The sequence below is a fragment of the Cupressus sempervirens genome, chromosome 1 (assembly GCF_028749045.1).
Source record: "Cupressus sempervirens isolate cs-2001-9-10 chromosome 1, ASM2874904v1, whole genome shotgun sequence".
NCBI classification, from domain to species: domain Eukaryota; kingdom Viridiplantae; phylum Streptophyta; class Pinopsida; order Cupressales; family Cupressaceae; genus Cupressus; species Cupressus sempervirens.
This window is the reverse complement of record NC_143118.1, coordinates 784,886,419-784,900,324: the sequence shown is the minus strand read 5'-3', so window position 1 is coordinate 784,900,324 and position 13,906 is coordinate 784,886,419. Positions and strand designations below refer to the sequence as shown.

The window sequence follows — 13,906 nt, the reverse complement described above, 5'->3', positions numbered from 1 at the left end:
ATCTGCTGTGCAATCTGTTTAATCTCATCAAGTGAGATAGAATTGGATTTCATCTAAATTTCCTCTGAATTGACAAGACGTCTGCAACTATCCTTTATATCATTTATGTAAAAATTCAATTCAGCAACTCACACCTGCAAATCATCTTTAGTAACCAATTACTATCATTGTATACCATCTCTAATTAGTAGTCTTCTCATTACTTAACGATACTTCACCTTATTATTGCTCTTTCTTTTTGTCACTTGATGTTATTAACTGATGTCTGCCAAATTGAGATGTGCAAATAAGTTGTATTGTCCATCTCTGGCTTCGCTCATCTACTTTCATAATGAGAAAAATCTTACCAAATCAAAAAAAATCTTATCAAATCTTGTGCATTATGATCAACGTCAATGTCCAGCCATAACTATCCACTACCATCTGTGAAGTATGTCGTGTCCAGCCATAACAATCCATTGCCTCCCATCTCATCAACATTAATGTCACCGTCTTGTTTAGGCCTTTTAACACGACTGCCAGAAAGGAAAACCACTCAGAGTTATGTAAAATGAATTTTGAAACTTCTTCGCAGGCCTCGATTCATGCGGAGGCATATTTATCATGTTTCCTCCCAAACCACAAAATGAGAAATCAAATATCAGATTTTTGTATCAACCCATTGAAGATCACTGAAGCAGTGTTAGTCTTCATAGGGTATGAGGAGACGATGCTTTGGTACACGCCTGTGGTGCACAGAGATGTGCATATGACTTTAGCTTCTCTTTCCAAGAGATTTAGATAGTTGTGGTATGTCAGGGAAGCGATCAAATCTATGCAGAAAGCCCCCGTTGTGAATGTAAACCACCACTGGTAGCTTTTCTCCTTGGTAGGTGGTTGGTGGTTGGGATATAGAGCCTGACATAAATGCCCTTTTGTTATCTAGTGGTCTTACACTGGGATGTCATGTCAGAAAGATTTGGTCAAATAACCATTGCTGATAAATGGTTCCTTTATATGTACCACCAATAGTTTAACGTTCAGCATAGTGAGTGCGTTGAGTGTTGAGTGGGTTGCCAGCGTAGTGAGTGTGGTTTCTGAGTGTTGTAGTGAGTGCGGTTGAGTGTTGAGTGGATTGCTAGTGGAGACTCTTCTCTACCTAGCCTTGCTTAGATCCTCATCTCTGTTTATTTGTCATTGGTTCTATTTGTTTTCTACCTTTCCTCCATTTTCTCATTCTCCTGAGTGACAAGTTTGAGTTGACTTTGGGAAAATATACAAGGGATTCAGATATGATGTGTTTTGGTTAGTTTCGAATGCCTTCTAAAGGTTGGAACTTTTGTACTCCATAATAGTCAGATCCTCACCCACCAAGCTCTTACCTGCCCTTGACAACTGTGAGCAAGTAGTACCCTGACGGAGCCGCCACCGCTGTAGGTGGAGCCGTCAAACCCACCAAATACCCGCCGCTGCCTTTGATGACAGCTGTGGCTGCCAACGACAGCATTCTCTGATTCATCGACCACATGTGCGTCGTGAAGGGAGGGGCGTAAACATGGAAACGAATATTGGTGCTGGGACAATTGGGAAGAGAGAAGCGGACGACGAATTTTGAACCGTACTTGATCGCTTTCTTAGAAATGGAAGTAATGGCTACCCTTTCGGGATCGTAATTGGAATGCAAGTAATAAGGAATGTACGCTTCCAGTCGAAGCTCTGTCGGAAATGGCACGCCAGAGAAGCGGTATCCAAAATTGGAGTTACTCCCGCCCACCAGAACCCGCCCATCTGGAAGAACATTTGCAGTAGAGTGATACATTCAAGGAATCGCCGTAGCAGCCAGGACCCGGAAACGATTCCCCATGGCTTCAGCGGGTTTGTAGAGAAAAGGGCTCAGAGCAGGCTCTCTCGCAGTTTGCCAGCCGGCAGTTCCTTCCATGGCGCCATTGATTATGAGAACTTCGCCAGTAGGAAGTATGAGCATGTCGTTCATCACCCTCGGCCCGGGCATGTCCTCCATTTGCCATGTTGGATTTGACGATGTGATCTCCAATCTTCCGCAACTCTTGAGCGCCTCCACGAACGTTTGGTTAAATGTGGCTTTTTTGAAGGCTCCGTTGGGCACTCCCCCGCAGATGAGAATCTCCACCCTTTGGAAATTGTTAGCGGAGTCGAGGGGCAGCATGACGGACGAACCCGATGAAGGGTAGTTCCGTGCACCACCGCCAGGCATTACGGGGAATGTTCTGAGCACCTTATTATTCTTGTAGTCGAGGAGGATCGAATCCTTGTTGGCAAAGATGAAGAGATTGCCATCAGAAGACAAATGTGTTAGAATAAATTAATTATTTCCCAAACAGTCAGCATTTTTCAGAATGTTCAGTGGTCGGTGGTCAGCACAAACCACTCATTTTCCATGTGCAGCCAACCATTCAGCTGTCCATTTCAGCTGTCCATTATAAATTTCATAGCTAACTTCTTCCTACAGTCTATTATACATTTATGATCTATTTGCTTATAAATATAATGGACTGGGCCTGTGTTCAAAAGAGCCCATTTTTGGATTTCTCCATGGCTTCTCCTCTCTATGACTTTCTCTCTTGTTTAGTTTCTTTTTTGTCTTGTGTTGTAATTTTCAATATGATATCAGAGCTAATGGTAAATGATCTAAGAGTCTAGATTATGGAGGAGACAGCTGTTATGTGAGAAGGCTGCCCCCATTACAAACCTGGATTGAAGATTCGTGAATGCCAGTTTGCTGAGTGAGTAGAGAGAGCAAGGAAGTGCTGTTAGGAAGCTGCAGCCAAAGGAACTTCAAGGAAATTCGCTGAAAAATGATTGTTATCATGTGTGATAGTGTTTGATCAAGTCATTGTGAAAGGTGATTGACATTGCATTTGAACGGAAGATGGTTGATGGTATATTTGGCTAAAGAATGTGATTTGTGATGTAGCTAGTTAACGAGGCAGCATATTGTATTAAAAGATAACTCGTGCTAAAGAAAGATATTGCTAGAAATATTGCTAGAAGGAAGAGAAATTGAAAGTATGATATTGTTGGTAATGTGTGAAATTGGAGTGGATAATCAAAAATAAAGAAGCATTGCTGATTTGAAGCAACTCAAGAGTGTTGGATTGCTATTAATGCGGGAATGTCAAGTTGTTATTCATATGTTTGTGGGATGTGGAGCAACTTTGTGCAAGCGGGAGAGCCAAAGATTGCATAGATATTTCTAATGTGACAAGAAAATATCAAGGGAGTGCTATGAGAAAGAGAGAAGCCATGAAAAGAAGGAAGCTAAAATTGAAGGTGAAAGCTAATTTTGTTATTATTAATAGTACTTTATTATGTGTTTTTATTTGAAATATATGTAGAGTATTATAAGTCATTTGTAGGAGTTAGCATTCATTATGAAAAGAGATGGCATGCTAGAATTGTTGTCATGGTGCAAAGGTCTGTGTGTGCGCTGATTGGATAAAAGTGTTGAGATTGAAAGTGAGAATTTGTTTGTCTAATTGTGAAAGATATGATGTTCTTGATAGTGGTCATGTAATAGAAGTTGATTGCATTGATATCCCCCAACCAAGTGATTAAAATTGAATTAGTGATGATTTTTAATGGGCTATATGAATGTATTGGGTGCATTATCGGTTGTGCCCGACACTCCAAATGTTTTTGGTTTGACATATTGATGAACCATGTATGTGAAAAGGATTCCTATAGAACTGGCGAGTACAGCGGCTGGGTACCCATGTATCTCGGTAGATGGATTTCTTTTTATATGGACTCAATATTTAGTTTGATGCAGGTACCAAAAAAAAGGCCCAGAGTGGTGCTAGTTTCCCCATAGTGATGATTCGTGGTCATAAGAACCAATGAGTGCTTGGTTTGTAAACCATTTGAGTACAAAGTTTATGGTGATCTTGAAACCATTTGTGTGATGTTTGAGAAGTTTGTGGTGAACTTAAAACCACTTTGATATTGCATCGGTTATGGGTAATCCGTACAAAACCTAGAGTGATTATGATGGGAGAAACAAGAAGAGTGAAAGCATTTGATAATTGATTGTAAATGGTTACCTAACAAGGCTTAAGGTCAGGACCCATCGTCTCTAGACTATGGAGGGATTTCTAAGAAACAAAAAATATGATAATTAATTTGTGGGGGGATGTTAGAATAAATTAATTATTTCCCAAAAAGTCAGCATTTTTCAGAATGTTCAGTGGTCGGTGGTCAGCACAGACCACTCATTTTCCATGTGCAGCCAACCATTCAGCTGTCCATTTCAGCTGTTCATTATAAATTTCATAGCTAACTTCTTCCTACAGTCTATTATACATTTATGATGTATTTGCTTATAAATATAATGGACTGGGCCTGTGTTCAGCAGAGCCCATTTTTGGATTTCTCCATGGCTTCTCTTCTCTATGACTTTCTCTCATTACTTTGGAGTTTCTTCTTTGTCTCTAGTTTTCAATAAAATGTGTGAACGGGTACAAGTTGTTCTCCTCATCGACACTATTTGTCTTTACCAAAAAGGGGAGCTGGAACGCCCCTTCGCCAGGTCTCTTAGGAACGAATTCATAACTAAACGATCTCCGACCTCCAACGACGATGATCCGATCGTCGGGCAAGATCTGGTTGGAAGAATACCATCTTCTGGAGGAAAGCAATGTGGGAGATTCAACCCAGTCGCAGGACGAGTCCGAACATGGAGTGAAGGAACGGATCACCCTGTCACCGTTGCTCCATCCGCCAGTTTGCACAAGAGTACCGTTGCTGACAAAGGAGCCCGAAGAACAAAACGTGTCCGTGATGACATGCAGAGGCTTGACCTTGTTGCTCGCAATATCGAATTCGACGGAGTGCGCCCAACAATCTTCACCCGCGGGCGGTGTTCCAATACCGCAGGTTGAGTCAGTTCTGCTTATCTGCGAGGGGCCCGCCAGGGTCTGGTCGAAGATGAGCACTTTATTGGTGCGTAAAAGTGTCATGTGCATTGCTGAAACACCCGCATTCTCCAACAGAATGTCCCAACTTCCCGCTAGCAGTGGCTGTGCTCTAACATTTAGACAGGAAATTGCAAAGCATAAAAACAAGGCTTCAGTCCATAACCTCTTTGATGATATGAATCCTTCCATTATTATCGACCTGCTTATACAATGCTAGCAGCGATCTAAATCCAAAACTTTTGAAACTTCAGTCTATTTGCTCCTACTATTATCTTCCTTCCTGAATATGTCGGGAACTGCATTAGACCGGCTTTATATAGATTTTTCGTTGAAGGGAATTAAATTATTATTTTTCACTTTGGCCCGCCACCGAGGAATGCTACGGTTGCCTTTCCACGACTCAACCCATACAAGCTGGACCACACGAAATAGAGCGTTCATATTAAAGAGCGTGGGAAATGTAGGAGAAGATTCAAACGACATAGGACACGGAATCAGTAGATAGAGCTACGTGTTTAAAACATGGAAATGATGTGGAAACCTCATCTTACGCGCTTCTATGCATATTGTAATTGATTTGTCCCACGGTACAAGTGACCATTGTAATTGACTTGTCCCACCGTCATTATTTGTGTGCATTGTCCCACGGTACAAGTGACCATCGTGAAGAGTGATTCCTTCGTTCACGTGGTTTATAAGGGTTCAGCAATCCTGACCAGTTTCCGCGACATATTTAATTTCCTCACGGGACATTCGCTGCGGGCACCGGCTACGGTGCAACTTATTTGCACCGTAGAAATGCGTGCCCCAATTCCTCTTCTGCCCGGATGTCAGTCTAGTACCCACCTGACATGTTTTGCTGACATTGTCCTTCATACTACTAGCTTTTATTTTTTTAACTTTAGTCTATTGATTAAATTAGTCTATAGGACATTTTTATCTTTGTATAAAATTTTTGTTTATTAAATTAGTGTTATAATATTTTAAGTAGATTGAACTGTTGAAATTATATATTGAATTGGTAAAGGTAAATTTTTTATTTTATTTTATATTTATTATTACTATTATATTTCATAAATAATAATATAATTTAAACAAAATTTGTGTATAGTTGAATTTTGAAATTTATTAATTAAATTTATAATTTTAAATTTTTTTTGGTATTATGTAATTTAATTTAAGTGAGTAATAACAATTTATTATTAAATAATTTTTTGAGACAATATAAGTAAATTTATGCAAAAAGAGGGGTAAAAATTTATTAAGACAGAAAGGAATACAACAAGGAGAGCTCAACAAGGAGCTCGATCCTGAGCAACAAGATCATCAAATTCTTGCACCATCTCAAAGGATAGTTGCCTCCTATCCCTAATATTCCAACCCGGATCATGACTAGAAGCCCATTTGGCTAAACAATCAGCAGGTCTATTCCATTCTCGCGGAATATACTTGAACCTAATGAACTGAAAAGAAGAAGAGAAGAAAAAAATATGCTTAACAACAGTGGCCAGCTGCCAACTAACATCCTCAAGCTCTTGCGAAGAAAGCATGTTCACCACCACCTGGGAATCAGACTCACAAATAATCTTACTCCATCCCCACAAGCAACACTGTTCCACAGCATATAAAATAGCCTGAGCTTCCATGAGATTGTTAGTATAATCACCCTTATGAATTGAGAAGAAAAATTTAACATTCCTAGAACTACAACGAGCCACTCTGCCAATACCAACCGGACCAGGATTCTCACGAGAAGAACCATCAGTGTTAATTTTCAGAACTCCACAGGGAGAAGGAGTCCAGTGCCCATCCCGGTTAACCCGACCCTTCCTCTAATGGTGAAGCTGCCTGGACATAGAAGGAAACCTATGAGCCACAACCCCATCCTGTAGATGAAAATTGAGGCGATTACAGATAGCAAGATCAACCGGATCCATACCCCCATCAAGCTCACACTTCACAAGAATAGTTTCCTGGAGAGAATGTGATATTTTCCCCCAAAGATGCAAAACACCAAGCCAAACATCTTGGAATATGCGACGATTCCTCTCCAACCAGATATGCCAAAGCATGAAAGATGGGCCAGCAATCCAAGCAGCATGGAGAGAAGAAGACTTGGAGGGAGCACTACCCAAGCGAGCCCAGAACTCAGGCAAAGAGGAAGCATGCCGACAAGAGCAACCCCAAGCGCTCCACCAAAGGTGCCATATCTGAGTAGAATAGGAGCAATGGAAGAACAGATGGGAGACAGACTCCTCTCCATTACCACACAAAACACAATAAGAGGGGCCCTGAAATCCACGTTTACAAAGATTATCCCAGGTAAGACAACGGTTGTGAGCCACTAGCCACATGAAAAAATTGCACTTGGACCAAGAAACTTTATTCCAGACTTGCTTCCACCAAGGGACCTCAGCATCCCCAAATAATTGTCTAGTTATCTCCTAATACCCAGCAGAGACATCATATTTACCAGACAAGGTACTGCCCCAAGCCAATACATCTGGACCAAGCAAAGAGGAACACTCTCTAGAAGCCAGAATTTGAGAAAGCTCCTGACGATCCATGTCTGTACCTCCAGGAGGCCAATCAAAGGAATGCTTCCATCTATAACCAACAACAGGTCCCAATTGATAAGGAGTCTTGTAATGAGCCACTTTATCCCATCCAACGGCAAGAAAAAAGTCACAAAGAGGTTGAAGATGAGGGTATATGGATAAAATGGAAGGGAATCCATCCCAAGCATCAGACCAAAACAAAGCCTGAGACCCTCCTTTACATATCCAGAACAGACCCCTCTTCACCAACATCGCACCTGTCTTCAAAGTATGCCAAACCATTGAGCCCCAACCTTCAAGAGGAAGTGCAGAAACAGAACAAGGATCAGCACCATGAAAATATTTATGAGTGATAATACGAGCCCAAAGTTGATGCTATCCAGAGCACCATCGCCAATAAAGTTTAGCAGCCAAAGCTTGTCTACTCAATAGAGCAGAACGAAGACCAAGACCACCCTCCTTTTTAGGCCTACAAACAGTTGCCCAATTAACCAAGCTCCATTTAGTACTACGCAAATTACCACTCCAAAGGAATTGTCAAGAAAGAGCATCAAACTCCTTGAGAAAGTAAATAGGTGCAACATGAACCATGCTTCTATAAGTAGGAAGAGCTTGGATAACAGCTTGAAGAAGAGTAACCCGGGCAGCAGTAGAAAGCCATCTATGAGTCCAATGATTTACCTTATCCTGAAGCTTGGTAATCAAATTTTGCCAGAAGAGACGTGGCTGCCTAGAAACAGCAATAGGAATGCCAAGATAAGTCAAAGGAAGTGAACCTATCTAAAACCGTAGGATACCAACAATCCTGTGCTGAATAGAATCAAGAGTGTTAAAAAAGTAAATGAAAGATTTGTGCTCATTAACTTTCTGGCCTGAAGCTGCCAAATAAACGTCCAAAGCATGTCGAAAGGCTTCAGCTTCCTTGATCCTAGCAAGACCGGCAAGAGCAGAATCATCAACAAATTGAAGATGGGAAAGAGAAGGTAAGCCATTACCCCACCACCAGCCTTGAATAGAATTCTGGGACACTTGATGCTTAATGAATCTGCCCAAGCCTTCAGCCATGATGATGAATAGATATGGGGAGAGAGGGTCACCCTGGCGGAGGCCTCTAGAAGCACCAAATAGTTGTGAAGGTTGACCATTAATAAGAATAGAAAAAGAGGCAGAAGTAACGCAACTCATAATCCAACTCACCCAGTCAGAGCTAAATCCAAAAGAAAGAAGAATACTCCTTAGGAAGCTCCATTTAACTCTATCGTAGGCCTTAGCCATATCTAGCTTAACAAACATGGCTCTCTCCCTTGAAGTAGCCATAGAGTGAATAGCCTCAGTAGCAATAACCACCCCATCCAAAATTTGTCTTCCAGCAACAAAACCACCTTGTTCTTCTGAGATAATAATGGGAAGCCACCTTTTCAGTCTCTCAGCAATCAGCTTAGTAATAACTTTGTAGACCACATTACATAAGGCAATTGGTCTAAAAAACTCCAATTGATTAGCACCCTCTCTCTTAGGAATAAGAGTCAAGAATGTAGAGTTCAAAGCTCGAAGCATCTGCTTGCTAGCATAGGATTCTTTAACCACCTCCAAAAAATCATGATTAATGATGTCCCAAAATTCCTGAAAGAATTCAATTGGAAAACCATCAGGACCAGGAGCCTTCCCCTTAGGCATGCCAAAGACCACCGCCTCCAGCTCTTCCAAAGAGATAGGACGCATGAGATAATCATTCATTTTCTGAGTGATAAGGGCAGGAATACAGGACAAAATAATATTTTCTTCATTATCAGCAGGAGGAGAGTCCTCAGAGAAGAGGGTAGAGAAGTATGAAATAGCCTCCTAGAATAAAGCTGGCAAGGAATTCAGTTGGATACCTTGAGAATTAACCAAAGAAGAGATAGTGCTCTGATTCCAGCGAGATTGCACTATTTTATGGAAAAAGGCAGTGTTTCGATCACCTTCCTGGAGCCAATCAACTCGAGCCTTTTGCTTCCAAAAAATTTCCTCTCGATGTTCCCATTCTTCTAGAGCTCTAGAAGCAAGGGATTCAGCCTGGCCAAGATCCTCCGAGAAACCTCGATCTCTAATCTCCCTTGTGATGACATCAAGATTTTCTTGAGCAAGCCTCTTCATAAAGTGAAGATTCCCAAAGCATTCCCTATTCCATATCTTGAGCTGCCTTTTAACATATTGAAGCCTTTTAGAAAATGAGAACATTGCAGTACCATATGCAGGGGCACCATCTTTCCACCAACAAAAAACAAAATCATGAAGAGAGGAGTCACGAAGCCACATCAACTGGAACTTAAAAGGAGGATGCTTCAGAACATAAGCCCCTATAGTGGAAAATTTGATTGGCCAATGATCTGAACCCCTCCAATCAAGGATTTCTGAAGAGATAGTAAGGGTGCCACTAAGCCAGAAGCAAGAAACAAGAAAACTATCCAAGCGTTCTGAGATAGCAGCAACACTAGTCTTGCGATTATTCCAGGTATAGAGGCCATTAGAAGGCTTAACATCAGAGAGATGCAAAAGAGATATGTGTTGCCGAAGAAGAGCAGAAGAAGGCCCCAATCTAGCCAAACCACCATGCTTCTCTTCCAGACTTAAAACTGAGTTGAAGTCCCCTGCTAACACCCAAGGATAATAAGGATGACAATTTCTAACATATTGAATATGTTCCCAAAGTTCCTCCTTTCCCACAAGATCAACAGGTGCATACACATTAGTAACCATGATTACCTCTCCTGAGTCTAGAGCAGAAGCTACCATAGAGAGAGCTGAGCGAGAAGACATCCAGCCAAGAGGAGAAATTTTTTGAGGATCCCAAAATATAGCTAAACCACCAGCACTGCCTGTTGCCCCAACACACTGGCATTGGCCACGAGACCAAATACTAGAGGCATGTTAGACCATAGACTCCACAGAGAGCTTAGTCTCTTGGATACAAAAAACATCAGGACTATGATCAACCACCAAGTTATGAATAGCCTTTTGTCTAGGGATGCTATTCAACCCCCTTACATTCCATGAGAGAATAATCATCATTGGGTAGATTTGGGAAAATGAGAATCCAAAGGTTTCACTGAACCAGACTCAATCAATATATCTCCTATGAGTTTAATCTTCTCTTGGTCTGTTTTGCGCCCACTCCTTAGAGGGGGAGAAGAAGAAGCCCGCTTAAAGGGTCGAGGCAGCAATCCCAAGGGGAGAGGAGATCCCTTGCCCTTACCTGATGGTAGCACATCCTTAACCAAGTCAGCCAAAACAACATCATCATCTTCCAACACTGCAGGAGTCACTAGAGCCGCTGTCACAGGAGCTACAGGAACCTCACAATTCTGATATACTACAACTTGAGATGCCCCACAAGCATCATTAGGAACATATCTCTCATCTGGGCAAGCTGGATCAGAAGAGATAGGAGGAGGAATACCCTCCTCTAGAACCATACTATCCAGCACCTCAAAACGGTTAAAACCTGAATCAGATAATCTTTCTTTCAAAGGCCTCTTTTGACCACGTCCCTTAGCTCGAGGATGAACAAGGGTAAATCCATCCTTATCCTGCATTAGAGCCTTACCCTTACCTGTAGCATCTTGTGGATTCATCCCCTTGGTAGTATTAACCATTTGAGATTGTCCTTTCCCTGTAGTATCTGCCAAACCACCAGCATTTCCAATTGTAGACCGATCCACTCCTTTGAAACTCGAGTTACGGGGGCACTACCGCAGTAAATGACCATACTCATGACAAATCCGGCAACGGAAAGGGAGGGATTCATAATCTAACTGCTGCACCCAAGAAGAATCCCCCAGACAAATTTCCAAAGAATTTGGTAATGGGTTATTCAAATTAATTTCAACACAAATTCTAGCAAAAGAAATAACCTTTTTATCGAGGGTTTGATGTGTGATTGTTGCTGGCTTCCCCAACAAAGTAGCAATTTGTCGAAGGATGTCTTCACGCCAAAATTCCAAGGGAAGACGAGGCAAGCGAACCCAAACTGGCACTGTTAAAGGGAGATCCTCAGCAGAATTAAAACCTGAATGCCAAGGTTTGACAAATAACCCCACATTGTTGTAGAAATAAGGGCCTCCTTCAAAAACACGATCACGATCAGACATGCAAGAGAATACAACAAAAAAATAACTATTCCCTGCCAACATAATCTCCATATCGCCTTCCACCTACCAAGAGCGGCAGATCCATGCCTCAAGAGCGGATAGGGAAATCCGGATTCCAAGAAATTTTCATATCAAAGCATGCTTGGTCCAATAATCAATGTCCTCCATTACAGCCGTTGGAGGAATAACCAGAACAGGGCAATCATGGCTACGCGGAAGACAACCATTAACATTTTTCAGCTTGGAGCTCTCCCCTAAATAAAACAATTCAGATCGCATTGCATGCATAGTTGGAGAAGAACCATCTGTTCTCACCAACGGAGAAGAAATCCCAGGCCCTGCCATGCAAACAATAAAACCCCCAATCCAAAATTGATTGCAGAAGATCTCCAAAAACATCGACGCAAATTATGTCCAGTAGTTAACAATCCAAACAGAACAGAAAAATAGTAAAGATCAAACACCAAGAACAGGCTAGGGGAAAAACCCTAGCCCAGCCGGTAGCGAACGCTTCTCAGAGACTCCATCCAAAAGGGTTTCGACATGTCTCCAATTTATTTTAACTTATGTAATAAATAACTTTTTAATTTGATTGTTTTCTAATGCAAATTAATTTGGTATGTAATAAAATATAATTTGGGATATATTTAATAAGTATAATCATTTAGCGAACAAAAAGTTTGATTTAGATTTAAGGAAGGAAAAAAAAGCCACTAGAATAGAATAAATAAATCAACATAAAAGTATTGCCAAGTTTTTATATTTGATCTTATTAAATAAAATATATTTATTTATCTTATTTTTTAAAAACAATATCGCATCTCTACAATCAATGTACTATTAACAATGTAAACGATGTCAAAAAACAATATACTATTAAAAATGACTTATATTCATAAATTAACATTATCACATTTTTACAATCTATTTATAATGAAAATTTTATTTCAAATAAAGATTGCATAGAAAACCTTAAAACCTAATTCTAATTATAATAAACTAAATTATATTTTGTTTAAGCATTTTGACAAATGTAAGAAATCAGTAGAATTTGTATCGAATACAATAAATAAATCAAGATAAAAGTATTGTCAAGTTTTTATACTTTTTCTCATTAAATAAAATATATTTATCTATCTTATTTTTTTAAAACAATATCACTTTTCTACAATCAATATATTATTAACAATATAAACAATGTCACACACCAAAAAAAAAAAACTATTAAAAATGACTTATATTAAATAGTAAATCTTATTTTTTATTTTTGTCTATTGATATTAACTTTTGAAATACTAAATTAGGGCACCATAAATAAGTGTCTTATAAATATTTTCACTTGAAGACATTTTTTATTTGGTTAAATTAAAGTAGTTGCACAATATATAGTTGCATTTTTATTTCACTATTTTAAATGGTTAAATTAAGGTAGTTGCATAATATTAAATAATAATATTATATTTTTTTTATTAAATTAGTGTTATATACTTTAAACTAGATTGAAGTTTGAAATTATATTGAATTGGTAAAGGTAAATTGTATTTTTCACTTTTTTCCATTCATATTAACTTTTGAAATAGTAAATTAGGGCACCATAAATAAGTGTCTTATAAATATTTCTACTTGGAGACATTTTTTTATTTGGTTAAATTAAAGTAGTTGCACAATATATAGTTGCATTTTTATTTCAATATTTTAAATGGTTAAATTAAAGTAGTTGCATAATATTAAATAATAATATTATATATTTTATTAAATTAGTGTTATACATTTTTAACTAGATTGAAGTTTGAAATTATATTGAATTGGTAAAGGTAAATTGTATTTTTCACTTTTTTTCATTGATATTAACTTTTGAAATAGTAAATTAGGGCACCATAAATTAATGTCTTATAAATATTTTCACTTGAAGACATTTTTTATTTGGTTAAATTAAAGTAGTTTCATAATATATAGTTGCATTTTTATTTCCATATTTTAAATGGTTAAATTAAAGTAGTTGCATAATATTAAATAATAATATCATACTTTTTATTTTAGTATTATATATTTTTATCTAGATTGAAGTTTGAAATTATATTGAATTGGTAAAAGTAAATCTTGTGCAAGAATTTTAAATTTTATTAATTAAATAGAGAATTCTAATATTATGTTTTTATTTGATATTATATAATTCTAACAATAAATTTGGTCAAAAAAATATAAACATAATACTAGAATTATAGATTTAATTAATAAATTTCAAAATTTATACACAAATTTTGTTTAAATTTTATTATTATTTATG

General features: G+C 38.7%; 1 pseudogene; it reads right to left on the bottom strand.

Annotated features, from left to right (window-relative positions):
- Nucleotides 1–409: 409 nt before the first annotated feature.
- On the bottom strand, nt 410–5,587 carry LOC149580208 (aldehyde oxidase GLOX pseudogene; annotated as a pseudogene).
- Nucleotides 5,588–13,906: the final 8,319 nt, after the last annotated feature.